This window comes from Acomys minous (genome assembly GCF_964271855.1).
Source record: "Acomys minous genome assembly, chromosome: 14".
NCBI lineage: Eukaryota > Metazoa > Chordata > Mammalia > Rodentia > Muridae > Acomys > Acomys minous.
The window spans coordinates 81,570,228-81,583,984 of record NC_140496.1 but is presented as its reverse complement, the minus strand read 5'-3'; the positions used below and the strand labels follow the sequence as shown (position 1 = coordinate 81,583,984).

Sequence of the window (13,757 nt, the reverse complement as noted above, 5' to 3'; positions counted from 1 at the left end):
TAAAGGAACAATTAGTTTTATCCAATGAAGTTTCACTAGGTATAGAAAGCACACTACGGACAAACCTCATGCTCAGCAATAGATGGTCAACATGAAATGAACGCAATGGTATTTTTTTTTTTTGTAGACTGTTACTCTCATATGACTTTGTTTGGGCTTCTTGTTTTCTAACTGGCCTTTTGTTGTATATTATGGATTCTGATTTTATGTTTTTATGAGCTTTGGTTTTGAATGTTTGTTTATCTATGTGTGTATGCATTTCTTGTGCTTTTCCTTTATTTTAATTCGGCTATCTTTTCCTTTCCATTTGCTTTCTAAAACGAGAGATAGAAAAGGCATAGATTTGGGTGGCTTGGAAGGTAGGCAGGGTCCAGGAGTAGTCAGGGAGGGGTAATCATGGTAAGAATATATGAAATACGTTGTATGAAAATAAATACATAAAGAGTTTTAATTATGAAACGGTGCTTTTCCTTAACACATGATATTTTGACAGTGAAAATTCAAAGGGAGTATGGATAGGGAGCAAAAGAGAGGGAAATATCTATGTTCTACTCCCTTTCATTCTAAATAAACTTCTATTGTGAGCAAAAATTGTGAATTCAAAATTCCCCAATGCCTGTTCATTTATCCAGATGTTTGAAATGGCTCAGAATTATTTCAAGGAATCACGGAATACTAACTTAGCTCCGAGGATTTTTTGGTTTAAAAGTTTAGGTTATTCGGTTTAAAAGCATACTGATTTTATTCTAAATAACATATTGCAGGTGGAAAAGGAGAGTCTTATTTTGCCACATGCGGGAAATCTTCCTCTTTAATTCACCAACAGCATGGGAAAGTAAAGAAATCACCCTGAGTACATGACATCCCTAGATTACAGGATTTCCTGAGATTTTGTTCTTTTCTGTTGCTTGCTTTACCTTGGTAGCCTCTGCAGGTCTCTAACATGGAAAATAAAACAACCCCCATGGCTGTAAGATGGAATCTTAGAGTGATTTTGACTGAGATTCCATCTTACACCCATTAGAATGGCTAAGATAAAAAATTTAAGTGACAGCACCTGCTCGTGAGGAAGTGGAGAAAGGGGAACATTCATTCATTGCTCGTGGGAGTGCAAACTTGTACAACCACTGTGAAAATCAATCTGGCATATTCTCAGAAAACTGGGAATAGGGCTACTTCAAGACCCAGATAGTCTACTACTTAAAATATACCCAAAAGGTGCTCAACCACAAAACAAGGAAGTATGTTCATAGCAGCTTTATTCATGATAGCCAGAATCTGGAAACAATCTAGCTGTCCCTCAGTGAAAGAATGGATAAAGAAACTGTGGTACATTTACACTATGGAATACTATTCAGCCATTAAAAACAAGGAAACCTTGAAATTTGCAGGCAAGTGGATGGAACTAGAAATGACCATCCTGAATGAGGTAACCCAGACTCAGAAAGATACACATGGTATATTCTCACTTATACTATTGTGGATACTAGCCCACCATGGATGGTCTCTGAGAATAGTCACTCAGCAGTGTGTTGGGACAGATGCTGGGACTTACTATTAGGACTCCATGTGAGAGTGGCATGGGAGAATTGGGATATAGAAGGATGTAGCAGGTCCTGGATCCCTACAAGAAGACCATCAAGGCTGGCAGATCTGGGCTAAAGGGCATACAGGAACTACTGTAGCTAACAATTTAGATGTAATATGAATAAATTAATAAAATATTTTTTAGAAAACCTACTGTATCAACCAAGGACAATGAATGCAGTAAACCTAGACCCTCTATTCAGATCTAGCCAATGGACAGTGCATTATCCACAGTTGTATGGAGAGTGGGGACTGACTCTGACATGAACTCTGGTGCCCCTGTTTGACCATTTCCTTTGGTGGAAAAGCCTGGTGACACTCAGAAGAAGGGGAAGCAGACTAGCCAGATGACAGCTGGTACGCTGTGATCATATAGAGGGGAAGGAGGTCTCCTTCTGTCATAGATCTAGGTGAGGGAAAAGGATGAAAGAGGGAGGGAGGGGTGAAAGGGAAGATACAAGTGAGGAGACAACAATTGAGATGTAATCTGAATAAATTATTTAAATAAAAAATTTAAAAAACCAAAACAACCCCTATGTAGCTGCTGTTCCCATAAGAGACAAGCAAGCACCCTGCTAGCTGAGGGGAAGCTTAAGGAAACATCAGAAGAGCTAACAGTTCAGTGTTGTGCTGCTCAAAGGACAGAAGCAAAATCCTGGAAGAGGATGAAATATGGGTTAATGTCATGCCATGAGGACGACCTGGCCCTGATGGCAATAAGCCTGAAAGTATTCAGGTATGAAATATAACTAGCATCTCTGAGAGAGTAGTCAGTGTTTCTGAGCTAAAATTTTTCTAGGCTTGTGCTCAGCCACATGTCATCTGTTTTTTAGAATTAGGGGGAAATTTCCAATGCCCATTTCTCTCTTGGTCCCCTCTATCTCCTTTATGTATACTCATTGCCTTCCCAAAGATTCATCACCATAAATCTCAGCATAATATCTTTCAGGAAAATAGCAAGGTGATATCTCTGGGTACATGTTTGTAGCTATGTTATCTGTAGGAAGAAAAGTAAAACTTAATTTTAGTTTTATAGTATCTTTATAGTATACAACAAAACATTGGCTTGCCCCAGTTCTTTGAATAAAATGATTTTGTGCTTATTTCTTTAAAGTCAAATATAACTTAAATATGGATAAATATAACATTATTTATCATTAATTTTTTATATTCCTTGTTATAGCAAAAGCAAATTACAACAGAAAAAAAAAGAAATATAAAGATGTGCAAAGAACCTGTTTTTAAGGGAATCCTTAAAAGTCAACCTTTGGCTAGTAATAGGACTTGTATTTGAATAAAGATCAGATTTCAAAGTCATTGTGTTCAACCTCTGTATCAAATAATTTTCAATAAAGCTGAAAAGATCTTTGGCTATTAAGGAAACCTATTAAGTTAGATAAAATAAAGCATTCAGAAGATATAATACTTTTGAACTGGGTTGAATATTTAGTGTGTGTGTGTGTGTGTGTGTGTGTGTGTGTGTGTGTGTGTATGTGTGTGTCTTAATTCAATTTTCTGTTTATGTGAAGAGCCACCGTGACCATGACAAATCTTACAAAGAAAAACGTTTGATTGGGACTGGCTTACATCAAAAGTTTAGTCCATTTTCAGCTTGCCAGGAATCATGGTGGTGTACAGGCATACATGGTGTTGGAGAAAGAGCTAAGAGTTCTACATCTTGATCCATAGGCAGCAGAAGCAGACAGTGTGCCACACTGGGCAAAGGTTGAGCATATAAGACTTTCAAGAATGCTTCCACAGTAGAACACTTCTTTCAACAAACCCACACCTGCTAATACTGCCAGTCCCTACAGCCAAGCACTCAAATGAGTCTAAAGCGGACATTGATTTTAAACTACCACATTATATATGTATTTACTTATTTGACAGAGTCTCACAAAGCCCAAGATATTACAAAACATTTTGAGGCCATGCTAACCTTAAACTTTTGATCTTCCTTCTGCTTTCTAAATGTGAGAAGATTTCATGTGTACCATGACACTATACAAAAGGATGATTTTCATTATTTTTTATTTCATTAAATATTAAAGGATTCTCCAATTATAATAATGAGGAATGATTTCTTATTTAACTTTGTGCTTTTTTGGGAAAAAATAGTCAAACTTATTCACCTTATATTCCTGGATTTGTTTAGTTTTATATCTAAGATTAAAATGTCTGGTGCCACATATTTGGCCATGTCCCCTAGATGGGGAGACCTGGTGGCACTCAGAGGAAGGATAGCAGACTACCAAGAAGAGACTTGATACCTTATGAGCATATAAAGGGGGAGGAAGTCCCCCTCAGTCACAGTCTTAGGGGAGGGGAGTAAGAGGAAAATGGGAGGGAGGGCGGAATGGGAGGATACAAGGGATGGGATGTAATAAGAATAAATTAATAAAATAAAAATAATAAAATAAAATAAAATAAATGTGTTATTATCTCTTATTCTCCAAAGGCCACTCCTCATGCCATTCCTGTTATAGTTCAACCTTTTGCTTTTCTACCAAGTGACTATGTATGAAATGCCTGGCTTTCAAATTGGTCCTGTTCAGAAGGTTTATCTGTAAGTCAGTTGGGAGCTTGGAACATTCTCAACATTGTAAACAAGGATGCATTTATGATCTTAATTCTGTAGCCAGTTATTAAAGCCTTGGCAACCCATCAGAAAACTGAATTGCAGTATTGCATTGTTGGCTTGAGTTCCAAGTCACCAGAGCAGATTATTAGAGAGTCAAAGCAATCATGGAGGACAAATAAAGTTAAGGGCAGATATAAGGTAGAGCTTCTCTATTCTCAATAATAGTATATGAAAGTAACCTTCAAGGATATTCAATGTAAAGCAAGATGCTGCATTCTCTGCTCTTGTTATAAGGCTCTTCTCAGTAGCTGCCACAGCTGCTGACTCCATGAATATTGAAAGCTGCTTCCTCCACTGTAGTCATGGTGGAGATGGAGCACAGAGGAACATTGTTTATGAACCAGGAGGTAAGAGGAGAGGCCATGGTCAATAATGTGGAAAGCATTCTCCACGCAACTGCTTTCTTGTTTGTGAAAGATCTCTACAGTGGAGTGTGCACATCCAAGCAAGGCTGCAACTCATGGGAAAAGGGAAATTCTATTTATCTCTTTGTTGAAAGCTTCTTGCTTTTAGAGGCTGGACTGGGACTCACAGTAATTTTAGCCTCCTGAATGCTAGAATTACAGGCATGTAATTATAAGGCATGATACCCAGGTACAAGACAAAATTCATATGCCATTAATTAGCATATGTATTTGAGTTAAAGCAAGGAAGGAATTCAGCCTGCTTAGTACCTATATTCCACTGAACCTGTATTAGCCACTTGGTCACTATTTCTTTATATATATAGTATTTCAGGGTGGAGGAAGCAAGGAAAGTCAGTAGTGGTATTCCCTCTAAAGAGAATTTTTATGTTTAAAGGATATGCTAGAAGATGGTGATATTCTGCAAAGCTAATGGTCCAGATCAGTAGAATAACTTTACCATTTGCCAAGAAGTCTTCTCAGTGCATTTCCTTCAATTTGAATTTAAATAAAAACTGAATGAATAAATAAATATGGTTCTAACAAGGGCATACAGATGATAAATGGATATGAATATTAGGAAGTGGAACATTGCTTTTATGATTTTGCTATTGAAAAATCATAAAATTTAAACAAACTAACAAACTGGCCCTCTAATGTGTTAAAGGATTTATAAATTGTTAAGTTTGGTAAATTTTGAACATACTTATAGCTAGTACAAAGATACAAGACTTAATTAAGTTCAAAATAACTGATTGACATGAGGAAGTATAAAACATATTATCTGGAATTTGAGCAGCAAATTGATAGGAGCAAAAGAGAAATAACTTCATTTAATAGGGTAAAGTTTTATGTGTCTTTGTAAGATATCTTTATCAGCTATCAGTAATTAAAATCAAGTGCCAGAATGTTCTGAACTCAATTGCTCTAGTATCTCCATGACATGCTGTTTAATCCATATTTATAAAGGAGTGATTGGTCACATTGTCTAACAGTATTTTTTATATTATTTCAAATGGATATATTAATTTATTCTGTTACACATCAAACATGGAAACACCAATGACTTAACTATATTCCTAGGTTAATGCACAGTTGTATAGAAATATTTGGCTGAGTTCTCAGCACAGAGCACCAAGTTGGTTTGCTAAGTTGGTGGACTTTTATCTGGAGAACTGAGTTTATTCTACTGGTAATGGCTGCAGGACTGACGTCCCATTTCTTTACTGGGTTATTCTTTCACTCCACAGACACCTCCATTGCTTGTCCGGTAGCCTCATCCATCTTGACACCTCAAACTGTGCAGTTAATCCCTTGAGTTATTTGAATCTGACCCCCTCTTAATCAGAAAACACCTGTGGTTTTAAAAGGCTTATACAACAGCCAGCTGGTGGCACACTGTGGACTCTCAGAAGACCACAAAAGAAACACAGTGCAAGGGGATTCCAAGATGGTGGTGCCTATCAAGCACTGTATCTGATCTACCGCCCAGAGACCAGTAACCTGACAAAGAGCCACAGACTGCAAGAACTGGAGAGCCCTAGACCAGGGAAGGACACCAGAAGCTACCTCCCAACATCAAAGACAACAAGATGACTAAAGGACAACATAAGAAAACAAACAACAAGAACCAAAACAATTCTTCATCTCCAGATCCCAGATATTCCCCCCAAAAAGCAACCCTGAGAACTCAGACACAGTGGAAATACAAGAAAATCCTTATTAATGAAGATGATAATGAAAGAAATGTATAAAATCAGTAATCAAATGCAGGAGGATACAGCCAAACAGGTTGAAAACATAAAAGAGGCCTATAGAGAGGAACTGAAAGAAATTCAAGAAAATACAAACAATCAGATGAAGGAAGTCAACAAAATAGTTAAAGATCTGAAGATGAAAATGGAAACACTGATAAAGGCACAGACAGAAGAAAGACGGGAATGAGAGACCCTAGAGAAGAAAGCAAGCCAACACAGAGGTGAGCTTCTCAAATAGAATCAAAGAAATAGAGGAACAGGTCTCAGGACTAGAAAATACAACCGTAGAACTTGAAACAACCATCAAAGAAAATGCTAAATCTGAAAAATCCTGACACAAATCATCCAAATATCAAGGACATCATGAAAAGAAGAAACCTGAGAACAATAGGCATTGAGGAAAGAGAAGAATCCTGACTCCAAGGCCCAGAAAATATCTTCAACAAAATCATAGAAGAAAATTTCCCCAATTTAAACATACAAGAGGCCTACAGAACACCAAATACAATATACCAGAAAAGAAAATCTTCCGGTACATAATAATCAAAACACAAAATATACAAAACAAAATATATACATTAAAAGCAGAAAGAGAAAAATACCAAGCAACATATAATGGCAAATATATCAAAATTACACCTGACTTTTCAGCAGAGGCCATAAAAGCCAGAAGAGCCTGGACAGAGGTCCTACAAAAATGAAGAGGCCATAGATGCCAGGCCAGACTACTATACCCAATGAAACTATCAATAACCATTGATGGAGAAAACAAGGTATTCCACAACAAAAACAAATTCAAACAGTACTTTTCCACAAATCCAGCCTTACAGAAGTTAATAGAAAGAAACCTCCAACCCAAAATGGCAAGCTACAACCAAAATTACATGGGAAGTAAATAACTACACCATCGCAAAAACATAATCACACAAACATTCTAGTGCAATCAACATCAAAATCAAACATCAAAAAAGTGACTTAACAGTCACTGGTCATTAATATCTCTCAACATCAATGGTCTCAATTCTGCAATCAAAAGACACAGAATAACTGAATGGATGCATAAATAAGACCCAACATTTCTCTACAGTCAAGAAACACATCTCAGCCATAAGGATAGACATTACCTCAGGGTAAAAGGCTGGAAAAAGGTATTCCAAGCAAATAAACACAAGAAGGAAGCTGGTGTAACCATATTAATATCTAATAAAATAGACTTCCAACCAAAATTAATCAAAAGAGATGAAGATGGTCACTTCATATTCATCAGTAAAGCCAACCAAGATGACATCCCAATTCAAATAAACATTTATGCTCCCAGTACCAGGGCACCCACATTTGTAAAAGAACTGTTAACAAAGCTTAAACAACACATCAATCCCCACACATTAATAGTGGGAGACTTCAACACCCCACTTTCACTGAAGGGTAGGTAATTGAAACAGAAACTAAACTAAGAAATAAAAATACTGACCCATGTCATGAATCAAATGCATCTAACAGATATCTACAGAAACTTTTCACCCAAACACAAAGGATTATATCTTCTTCTCAGCTCCCCATGGAACCTTCTCCAAAATTGATCGTATAGAAGGTCACAAAGAAAGCTTCAACAGATTCAAGAAGATTGAAATGCCCTGTATCCTTTCATATCACCATGTTCTAAAACTGGACTTTAACAACAACAGAAATAACAAAAAGCCTATACACGCATGAGAACTAAACAATTCTCTACTTAATGACAACTACAAAGAAAGAATTTAAGGACTTCCTGAAATTCAATGAAAATGAAAGAACAACATACCTAAGTTTGTTGCACACATTGAAAGTGGGTTTAGAAGAAAATTCATAGCACTAAGTGCCTTTAAAAAGAAATTGGAAACTTCACACATAAGCATCTTAACAACACAACTGGAAGCCCTAGAAAAAAAAGAAGCAGAAACACCCAAAAGGAGTAGACGTCTGGAAATAATCAAACCCAGGGGTGAAATTAACAAATTAGAAACTAAAAAAACAGTCCAAAGAATCAACAAAACCAAGAGCTGGTTCTTTGAGAAAACCAACAAGATAGACAGACCATTAGCCAAACTAACTAAAAGACAGAGAGACAGTATTGAAATCAACAAAATCAGAAATGAAAAGGGAGACATGACAACAGACACTGAAGAAATACAAAGAATCATAAGATCCTACTTTGAAGGCATATATATGCTACAAAATTTGAAAATCTAAGGGAAATGGATGCTTTTCTTTTTTTTCTTTTCTTTCTTTCTTTCTTTTAATATTTTTTTATTAATTTGTTCATATTACATCTTGATTGTTAGTCCTTCCCCTGTTTCCTCCCATTCTTCCCTCCCTCCCACTTCCCCCCTTCTCCCCTCCCCTATGTCTGTGATTGAGGAGAATATAGGCAGTAAACTTTGAACCCCTACCAAGATCTGGCTGATGAACATGATATTCTCCACCACTGAGTGGAGAGTGAGATCTGACTCTCACACGAACTCTGGTGCCCCTTTTCTGACCACTTCCCCTGGATGGGGAGGCCTGGCGGCACTTAGAGGAAGGATAACAAGTTACCAAGAAGAGAATCGACATTCTTAGAGCATATATAGGGGGAGGAGGTCTCCCTCAATCACGGACGATTTTCTTGATCAATTTCACTTCCCAAAGTTGAGTGAAGAACAGATAAACAAGCTAAATAGTCCCATTTCCCCTACAGAAATAGAAGCAATCATTGATATTCTCCCAACCAGAAAAAGCCCAGGGCCAGATGGTTTCAGTCAGTGCAGAATTCTACCAGATCTTCAAGGGTGAGCTAAAACCGATACTCTTCAAGCTACTCCAAAAGATAGAAATGGATGGAACATTACCAAATTCATTCTATGAGGCCACAGTCACATTGATACCTAAACCTCACAAAGACTCAACAAAGAAAGAGAATTTCAGACCAATTTCTCTGATGAACATTGATGCAAAAATACTCAATAAAATACTTGCAACCCAAATACAAGAACATATCAGAGATACCATTCATCATGACCAGGTAGGTCTCATTCTAGGCATGCAAGGATGGTTTAATATATGGAAATCCATCAATGTAATCTACCATATAAGCAAACTGAAGGGAAAAAAACTACATGATCATCTCGTTAGATGCATAAAAAGCATTTGACAAAATCCAACACCCTTTCATGTATAAAGTTTTGGAAATATCAGGGATACAAGGCACATATCTAAACATAATAAAGGCTATATACAGCAAACCAATAGCCAACATCAAATTAAATAGAGAAATATTCAAGGAAATTCCTTTAAAATCGGGGACCAGGAAAGACTGCCCACTTTCTCCATACCTATTCAATATAGCCCTTGAGATTCTAACCAGAGAAATAGGACAACAAATGGACATCCAGGGGTAGCAAATGGGAAAGGAGGAAGTCAAATTATCCCTATTTGCAGATGATATGATAGTGTACATAAGTGACCTTCAAAATTCTACCAGAGAACTTGTACATCTGATAAACACCTTCAGCAAAATGGCTGGATACAAAATTAGCTCAAAAAGGTCAGTAGCCTTCCTATATACAAATGAAAATCATGCAGAGGAAGAAATTAGGGAAACTACAGTCTTCACAATAGCCACAAACAACATAAAATATATAGGAGTAAGTCAAACCAAGCAAGTGAAGGACTTGTTTGAAAAAAAATCTTCAAATCTCTAAATTAGGAGATTAAAGATGATACCAGAAGATGGAATGATCTCCATCGTGTATGGATCATGAGAATTAACATAGTAAAAATGGCCATCTTACCAAAAGCAATTTACAGATTCAATGTAATTCCCATCAAAATGCCTACACAATTTTTAAAGACATTAAAAGATTAATTCTCAACTTCATATGGAAAAAAACATAATATCTATAACAATACTGTACAATAAAAGATCCTCGGGATGAATCTCTATACCTGATCTCAAGCTATACCATAGAGCAACAGTAATTAAAACAGCATGGTACTGTCACTGCAATAGGCAGGTTGGTCAATGGAATTGAATTGAAGACCCAGAAATGAATCCACACATATATGGTCACTTGATTTTTGACAAAGAAACCAAATCTACTCAACAGAAAAAGGGTAGTATCTTCAAGAAATGGTGCAGGTCTAACTGAATGTTTACATGTAGAGAAATGCAATTAGACCCATATTTATAACCATGCACAAAACTCATGACCAAGTATATTCATAAAACCAGAGACAATAAATTGGGTAGAAGAAAAAGGGGGTGACTTGGAATACATTGGCACAGGAGACAACTTCTTGAACAGAACTCCAGCAGCCCAGGCCTTAAGGTAAAAAAATCAATAAATCGGACCTCATGAGGTTGAGAATCTTCTGTAAGGCAGAAGACACTGTCAATAGAACAAAACAACAGCCTACAGACTGGGAAAATACCTTCACCAACCCTACATCTGACAAAGACCTAATATCCAAAATATATAAAGAACTCATGAAATTAAGCACCACCAAACCAAACAACCAAATTAAGAAATGAAGCTCAGAATTAAATAGAGAATTCTCAACAGAGGAATATCAAATGGCTAAGCAACACTTACAAAAATGTTCAACGTCCTTAGTCATCAGAGAAATACAAATGAAAATAACTCTGAGATTCTGTCTCACACCCATCAGAAAGGCTAGAATGAAAAACTCAAGTGATACCACATGCTGGCGAGGATGTGGAGAAAGGGGAAACAGTCCTTCATTGCTGGTGAGAACACAAACGTGAACTACCACTTTGTACAAGTATATCTGGTACTTTCTCAGAAAACTTGGAATAGGGCTTCCTCAAGACTCAGCTATTCTACTCCTTGGAATATATCAAGAAGATGTGCCACCACACAAGGACATATGCTCAACCATGTTCACAGAAGACTTGTTCATAATAGCCAGAACCAGGAAACAGCCTAAATGTCCCTAAGTTGAAGAATTGTTAAAGAAACTTTGGTACATTTACACTATGGAATACTACTCAGCTATTAAAAACAAGGAAATCCTGAAATTTGTGGACAAAGAATGGAACTAGAAACGATCATACTGAGTTAACCCAGAAGCAGTAAGACTCACATGTTATATACTCACTTATAATTGGACTCTGGCCCAAAAGGGATGTCCCGTGAAAATCTTGACTTACCAGGAGATTCAGATAGATGTGAGGACATCCTATTGGGACCCTAGGTGAGAGAAGTATGGGAGAATGGGAAAATAGAAGGACCCAGAGGGTCCTAGAAACATACAGGTGGGTCTGCTCAAACTACTGCATCAACCAAGGACAATTACATGCACTAAGCATTGAACCCCTACACCGATCTAGCCAATGGACAGGACATTCTCCACTGTTACGTGGAAAGTAGGGACTCACTTGGACATGAACTCTGGTACCCTATATTTGACTACTTCCCTATGGTGGAGAGGCCTGGTGGCACTCAGAGAAAGGATAAGCAGGCTACCAAGATGAGACTTGATAGATAGACTATGACCATATAGTGTAGGAGGAGGTCCCCCTCAGTCATAGACCTAGGGAAGGGGAATAGGGTGAAAGCAGGAGGGAGGGAGGCTTGGATGGATACAAGTGTGGGGAAAACAATTGAGATGTAATCTGAATAAATTAATTAAAAAAAGAAAGAAACACAGTGCAGAGAAAATAAATAAATAAAAAGCTTTTACAGTTAGGTCAAGGTGGACCCATAAACTTTACATTCCATAATAATTAAAATGTGCTTGTCTACAAAAGAATATTTAATTTACAAATTTGCTATTATAATTTATAACTTCACATATTTAAATCACAGAATATTGGAAAGCCTAAGATGGCCATGTTCTCCCAATAATACCCTGCTTTTAAAAAAAGTTCAGCTTTAAGTTGTTTACATGTAGAATATTTAGCTTTCAAGAAAACAATACATTCCCTGCTAGTCCTTGCTCCCTTAGTTAACTTACAATGTGTTCAGGTCTGCTAATTCTGGTATGCAGGTAACATTCCTCTAGGGGCTTCTGGTCTCTTTCACATTTTACCCTGGAATGTGCCTACATTGTAATAGAATAAATAAAATGCTCCATTGGAAGAACTATGTTTCAACTAATTCCACTCCCTCAATAGTCCCATTGTTGCCACAGTTTAATGGTGCAGTCAAGCAGGCCTTAGTTCAAGAACTTTGTTCAAGCCACAGTTTAAGGATTCAAAATTACATGACAAGAAATACAGGTGTCTGTGAACAAATGTGAACATCTACTTGAAGTAACTTTAGATCACTATATCATATTATATTCTGAGTGGATGTATTATTATAAAAAATCTTGATAAATATTTGACTTGCTTTCTGGCCCCAAAATTCTGCTTAGGAACATCTCTGGCCTTGGTTGACACAATTGATATGGAAGCAACATATCAGGAGAGTCAGGTTCCTGCTACAAGTTTACCTCGGGCAGCTTCCTAGAGCTCCCCCTTGTCACCCCATAATCCATGGGCAGGACTCAGTCTCATGATGTACAGAGAGGCTCCTTGTGTGTTCTGTACCACATCAAGTGGCTTACCTATGTGAACCGTTTAACAAATACCCTATATTATCTGTCTGGTCCTGCACGGTTCCATATGGCCTTTGTCAGAAGTAGCCCTGTTTTTCTACTTGTGACAATGATTTTGTGGTACTTGGTTCAGCCATAATTAATCAGGCATGAGAAAGCTAAATGTTTCCATGTTCATAAAATCTTCCAGGCTTTGTTTTCAGTCCCAGAATATCCCCATTTCCACGGTGGGATGGTAGTACTTTCTGATACCTTGATGTCTAAGGCACATTTTGGGTTCTCCAGCATCCCTTCCCCAGCCTTCATTTCTAGATGTATCACAGGCTGTGCTTTGTGATGTGTCAGCCTTCCCTAGCTACAGTTGACTGGGGAGATTGTGGCCAAGCAATCAGGTGGAAGGTGTGACCCTCTATTGTTCCATGAGGTCATAAAGATTGGGTTATTGACCCTTGGCTTTATACTTCTGGTAAGTTTCAGTATGGAGAAGGTCTTCAGAAATAACCACAGGAGCCTAGTACAGATAATGATCTATGGAGCAGAACTGCAAAGCAAGGAAGAAGAGCGAGACTTCATGTCAGCCCAGGTCTGGTGCTGGGAGCGAGCCTGGACTCCCCGTGTTTCTAGAATCTGTGGGAAGACGAGCAAACCCAAGCTGACTATTCTGTCTGCATTGTGCAATGATTTATTTCCCTTCTGCCTTGCCCCCTATTCTTCTCTGGCCTATCATAAGCCTCTGACCCTAGAACATACACTTCATCTCATCAAATGCACTATACGTGCATATTGCAT

General features: G+C 37.6%; 1 long non-coding RNA gene across 1 annotated transcript in view; it reads right to left on the bottom strand.

Moving 5' to 3' along the window:
• LOC311583770 overlaps positions 1 to 13,281 on the bottom strand; it is a 35,356-nt gene extending 22,075 nt beyond the window's left edge. The window contains exons 1-2 of the long non-coding RNA XR_014774662.1: positions 13,221 to 13,281; positions 11,578 to 11,617 (exon numbers count right to left, since the gene is read on the bottom strand). This is a non-coding gene — a long non-coding RNA (uncharacterized lncRNA). The remainder of the gene's footprint in view (positions 1 to 11,577; positions 11,618 to 13,220) is intronic.
• Between the last annotated feature and the right edge of the window lie 476 nt (positions 13,282 to 13,757).